Source organism: Charadrius vociferus, unplaced genomic scaffold, assembly GCF_000708025.1.
Source record: "Charadrius vociferus isolate BGI_N301 unplaced genomic scaffold, ASM70802v2 scaffold746, whole genome shotgun sequence".
Lineage (NCBI taxonomy): Eukaryota > Metazoa > Chordata > Aves > Charadriiformes > Charadriidae > Charadrius > Charadrius vociferus.
In genome coordinates this window covers 108,918-114,255 of record NW_009648658.1, presented here as the reverse complement: position 1 = coordinate 114,255, position 5,338 = coordinate 108,918, and the positions used below count along the sequence as shown (strand labels likewise).

Here is a 5,338-nt window from a genome sequence, read left to right as displayed (position 1 = left end):
AGCGGCTGAGTTCCGCCAATTTAAATAAAAATCAAAAAAAAAAAAAAAAAAAAAAAAAACACCACAAAGAAAACTTTCTTCCCTGACCGGGAATCGAACCCGGGCCGCGGCGGTGAGAGCGCCGAATCCTAACCACTAGACCACCAGGGAGGTGCTATAATGAACTTTTTCCCGGCTCGTAACACCAGATATAGGGGAGGGCACAAAAAATTGGGGTCCACTCTATGCACAGGAGCACCCCAACGTGTTTTCCTCCTCCTTCCTTTATCAGCTCAACGCTAAAATCCTCCCAAGCCAACACATCCTCTGGTTTATCTTCTGCCGCCATCCAGCAGTGGGTCCTTCTCGGTGGCTTCTCCGACACCTAGGAGTCCAGAAGTTACCCCAGGAAGGTCTTGCAGCCTCCAAAAGGCTTTTTCCCTGCCCCCCAGCCCTGTCCCCAAACACGCAGGGGTTCTGCCCGCTCCCATCGCAACTGGAAGGTCTTCCCAACGTTCCAGCTGCTGGCTTCATCCCAGCGCATTCAACTGGGTGGAAAACACCCCAAAAGCCACAGGTTCCTCCGTTTCTCGGGTGTGATATAAAGGTGAAATGCTAACGTTATATCGGCGCATTGTGTCTGCGAAGGGAATGTGGACCGGAGGAGGATGAGGAGGATGAAAACAGCGTCAGCAGAAAAAGTGCTGCGGTTTCCCCCGCCAGGCTCTTTACGTCTGAATTTCTGGAAGAACGGGAAAACGAAGAGCCGGAGAGGCTTTAACAAAAGCTCCACGCGATGTAGGTCAGCGGACGTGCAGCAAAGAGGGGAAAACCCAGATTTAACGGCAGTGGGTTGTGCTCCAGAGAGTTAATTGAATGTGGAGCCTGAGATTTCGGCTGCTATTCTAGGTCACGTCCCAAGAACAAATAATTCCACCCAGAAGCAGGAATAAATAGCCCTTTGAACTTGTGGTGCCAAATGTTGTCCGAAGTTACCATTCTTCCATGAGGAAAGCAGTTTCTGTTTTTGTGGGGTTTTATTTCTTCCCCTCCTCCTAGCACGGACAGACATTTTCTGTTTAGATTGCTTGGCTTGTGTCACTACAAAGATCCCAGGCAAAGGGAGGCTGCTTGTATTTTGCCTAACTCTTGTCCTGTTCGCACATTCAGTACAGAATTCACTATTGTGAATCGTCATGACTATGTTTTCTTTGTGCTTGTTGGCTTTTGAATATGCTTCTTTATACTTTTACTAAAGTAGCACACAGAACTAATTTCACTAGAAGCTATTGGTGTTTAGCTGTGACAGACTTACACATAGTCCTGTGACTGCATCCCGGCTATAATATCTCATTTGTTTCCACTCGGCTGTTGTAATGTTCTCTGCTTTTTAGACTTATTGTCCTTTCCCTTGCTCTCCTCTTTTCTTTTTCTTTCTTTCTTTTTTTTTTTTTTTTCAGCTCTTTTATGGGATGAATGAATGCAAAACGTGTTGGGAGGGGGGAAGGGAACAAACTCATTGCTTGGTTTTGAGCGTGGCAGAATCGTCTTCTTTGGGTGCAACGGGCAGGAACGGAGCTGAGCTAGGAGATGAGGATGGGAAAAAAACTCATCCTGGGAGACCAAAGGTGCAAGAGGAAGAGCCGAGAAATATTTAGGTGATACTTAAGTGAAAGAAATAACAGCACCCCAGGAACACAACCAGCGTCATGCGGGGACAGAACCAAGTTGTTCACCACTGTGCAGCAGAAAAACTCTCCCCTCTTGGCATATAAAGGGATAATTCCCACCCTGGGCTCTTAATCCAAGGTCTGTCCCGGGGTACCTGAGTGAGGGCAGCAGGGAAGTCCGTGGGCAGGGATGAAGGCAAGTTGAGTGGATCAACAGGATCCATGACCACCCATGGATCCTCCTCCAAGGCAGCTCACAAAAGGGCTGAAGGCTCCGGGACTGAGCTTAAATAGAGCCTCTGGGCCATGGGCAGGGGGTGGGGGGTCGCAGGTGGGGCCGTCAGTGCTCATCAGTGCCCTCAGTTGGTCTTTCCACATGAGGAAGAAGGGGTGATGGTCCCCATGGACACGGCAGCATCCCTCTGTGGGAGGTCAGGACGTGACAGGACGGAGTCTTCTTTACCCAGAATTAGGCTGGTGATGGAAAAAGATGAGATCTGATGAAGCAGCAGGATGTACATGCAAGTTATTCCTCTCTATCCCCGTGGAAAGCCAAAAATTATGGATGTAAAGGAAGTGCCGGGATGATGCGGTCATCCCACCCCCTCCGCTGGCCACAGGTTCAAAACCTCCCCCCCAAAAACCCCGCTACATTGCGTTTCCAAGAGCCCACATGTATCTTGTTATAAGCACATTGCAGAAAGTGGTGGGAAAAGACAAAGAGGGGGGGGGAAAAAAACCCTTAAAAACTATGTTTCTGCCTGGTTTCGAACCAGGGACCTTTCGCGTGTTAGGCGAACGTGATAACCACTACACTACAGAAACCTGAAAAATTCTCTCCGGGGGGTCATATCTGTGGGAATTCAGAATAAATGTTGTTTCACCGCATTTTCCCCATCCTCACTGATTCTCTCCACATCCGCTTGCCTTTTTCTTATCTCCTCTTTCTGCTTCTTTCCCCCCACCCCTCATCTTCCAAAAGCACCAACCACAAAATCATATCGCTTCCCCTTTGCCAACACCCGCCCAGGCCACACTTCTTCGCGGTCTCTTGAGGGTGCTCAAAGCGATGGAAACCCCAAAACGTGCTACTTTTGACAGCCAGAGCGAATTCCCCAATTTAAAACTGGTTTTTAAGGGAAAAAATGCAGCATGAAGAAGACCCCTTCCCCAGTGGTACCCCTAAAAGGAGTGGGAATCTCCAGCCATCGCTTTGCGAGGGACATGACCAAGGTCACCTTCTTCAGTTGGCCTCACCTTCTTCAGTTGGCCAAAGACACTCCAATGTCCTCATCCCCACCCAGAATGACCCAACCCCTTTAATATCTGCAAGAAAGGAGCAAAAGCTCTAAAAGTGATGTTTCTGCCCGGTTTCGAACCGGGGACCTTTCGCGTGTGAGGCGAACGTGATAACCACTACACTACAGAAACAGGGTGAATTTGGGGGTTTGCCCCATATCTGCAATAGGATGAACCCCATTTCCCTCAGTGGGTGCTCCCCTGCGCCCCAAACCCCTCTGGGAATTGCACCCCGCTCCCACCTTGCTCCCCCCAACCCAAACCCCAAAACCACTCGGTTTTAGCCCATTCTCTCCTCTCGGCAGTTTGCTGAGCGTCACCCCCGACGCGTGGAGCTGCCCCGCTGCCCGCGAAGGGTTTGCGCACTTGATGGCACATTGACCTCACACACCAAAAAACAAATGACCGAGGCTCAAAACCTGGCAGAAACAGCTCTTATTTTGCCGGGAAACACCAAAAAACCCCAAATCAGTTACTTCTGTCACCCCGTCCAGAGAGAACGCCTTTATGCTCCAAGCAGGCATTTAACCTAATTTGGTTTTAGGTTGGGTTCCTCCACGATAAACCCCAAAAGTAAAGAAAAAGTCTGCATTCAATTTCTGAATATTAATTTTTTTTTTGCAAGAATCAAAGCATTCATACACATATTATCCATAAAGTTGTATATTTCAGGTGTGCAACATATCGAAAATTAAAGTTTCCCTCTCTTCGCCTTTTGATTTCCAGCGCTGCTGCTCTGTGTGCGGAAGCAACGTTTTGCTGAAGGGCGTGAACAAGTGAAAAAAAAAAAAAAATCAAAATGCTTTAAAACCTCCCCAAAATGAGCTGTTTCTGCCTGGTTTCGAACCAGGGACCTTTCGCGTGTTAGGCGAATGTGATAACCACTACACTACAGAAACGTGATGTGGGATTCGTGGGGTGACCCCATCGTGACAAGGTGGACCCTGGTCTCCTCCCCCACCTTTTTCCCAGCCCCTTTTCTACCGAAATTCCCCTTAAATTGGCTGTTTGCACTAGAAAATGTCCATTTTTGTAGCCGAAAGGGGGGAAGAGGAAGAAGAGGAGTTTTGGGGGGACATGGCCCAACACCGACGTGCAGAGAATTCCCGCGGGACCCCCGAGGAGATAAAAATAATAAATTTTAACAAAATTTGCCTTTTTTATGGCCAAACTTTCCCTGACCGGGAATCGAACCCGGGCCACGGCGGTGAAAGCGCCGGATCCTAGCCACTAGACCACCAGGGAGAGCTGATTTCCATGAAAACAAAAGTTTTTTATTAATTTAGGGGTTTTTTTAAGATTAATTTTGTTATTTTTAATTAATTTTGCTTTTTCTGGGTTAATTTTACGGCCAGAGCAAAGCAGCTCCTGCCGGGCCGGTGGGAGGTGGCAGCTTTTGGGGGGGGCTTCAAAATATTCAGAGATAAGAGGTGAGATTGGTAAAATTTAGGCAAACATCAGCTCCCTGGTGGTCTAGTGGCTAGGATTCGGCTAGGATTCGGCGCTTTCCCCGCCGCGGCCCGGGTTCGATTCCCGGTCAGGGAAATAAACGTTAAACTTTTCTAAAAAAAAAAAAAGAATTCAGTCCAATTTCTAAATTCTTTCCCATCCCTGCTGCCTGAAAATAACGCGCGGTTCCAAATCCGTGGGAGATTAAAGCTGTTTCTGTGAGGGAAAATATCCCTGTGCTGTGATGGGATTGAATTTATGACCATGTTTATATGGTGTCACTGTGTCCCCAGGGAAGACTTTAATAAATAAAATAAATCCCCTTCTACAACTTGTGCTATACATACAGCTTGTTTTGTTTTGTTTTGTTGGCGTGCGCTGCCATTCCAGCTATTCGGAGGAATATTGAGCCAGAAAATTCATAAAAAGGAGGAAAAAAAAAAATTAAAATATTTCGGGACTGTTTCTGCCCGGTTTCGAACCGGGGACCTTTCGCGTGTGAGGCGAACGTGACAACCACTACACTACAGAAACCCGCCGCGGCCCCTTTAAAAGCTCCCCCCGCCCTCCCCACCTCCGCACCAAAAAAAACCCTCAAAACACCCCAAAAATGAGCTTTTTTCCACCGAATTCACACAACATTCCTCCTCCCTGCTGCCGCCGCCATAATTAAGCCGAAGGGGGGAAGCGGCTGGGTCTTAATTGCAGGAGGGGAAACCTGCGTTAAATTTGCATAAATTTGCATATTTAATCTCTCTACCGGGGTGTTTCACCCCAATTTCCCCAGAAGGACTGAAACCACCCAAAATCCTACAGCAAAGTGAGGATAGAAAGGGACTAAAGCAGAGCCCGGCTAGCTCAGTCGGTAGAGCATGAGACTCTTAATCTCAGGGTCGTGGGTTCGAGCCCCACGTTGGGCGGTTTGGTTTTGCTCCCCCCCC

At 48.2% G+C, this 5,338-nt stretch overlaps 7 non-coding genes across 7 annotated transcripts; 1 reads left to right on the top strand and 6 right to left on the bottom strand.

The window, feature by feature from the left end:
• Positions 1–78: 78 nt before the first annotated feature.
• TRNAE-CUC lies at positions 79–150 on the bottom strand. The gene has a single exon. It is a non-coding gene; the product is annotated as a tRNA-Glu (tRNA).
• Positions 151–2,401: 2,251 nt separating this feature from the next.
• Positions 2,402–2,474, bottom strand: TRNAV-AAC. The gene has a single exon. It is a non-coding gene; the product is annotated as a tRNA-Val (tRNA).
• A 533-nt stretch (positions 2,475–3,007) lies between these two features.
• TRNAV-CAC lies at positions 3,008–3,080 on the bottom strand. Its single transcript has one exon. It is a non-coding gene; the product is annotated as a tRNA-Val (tRNA).
• Positions 3,081–3,774: 694 nt separating this feature from the next.
• TRNAV-AAC lies at positions 3,775–3,847 on the bottom strand. The gene has a single exon. It is a non-coding gene; the product is annotated as a tRNA-Val (tRNA).
• Positions 3,848–4,121: 274 nt separating this feature from the next.
• TRNAE-UUC lies at positions 4,122–4,193 on the bottom strand. Its single transcript has one exon. It is a non-coding gene; the product is annotated as a tRNA-Glu (tRNA).
• A 665-nt stretch (positions 4,194–4,858) lies between these two features.
• TRNAV-CAC lies at positions 4,859–4,931 on the bottom strand. Its single transcript has one exon. It is a non-coding gene; the product is annotated as a tRNA-Val (tRNA).
• A 313-nt stretch (positions 4,932–5,244) lies between these two features.
• Positions 5,245–5,317, top strand: TRNAK-CUU. Its single transcript has one exon. It is a non-coding gene; the product is annotated as a tRNA-Lys (tRNA).
• Positions 5,318–5,338: the final 21 nt, after the last annotated feature.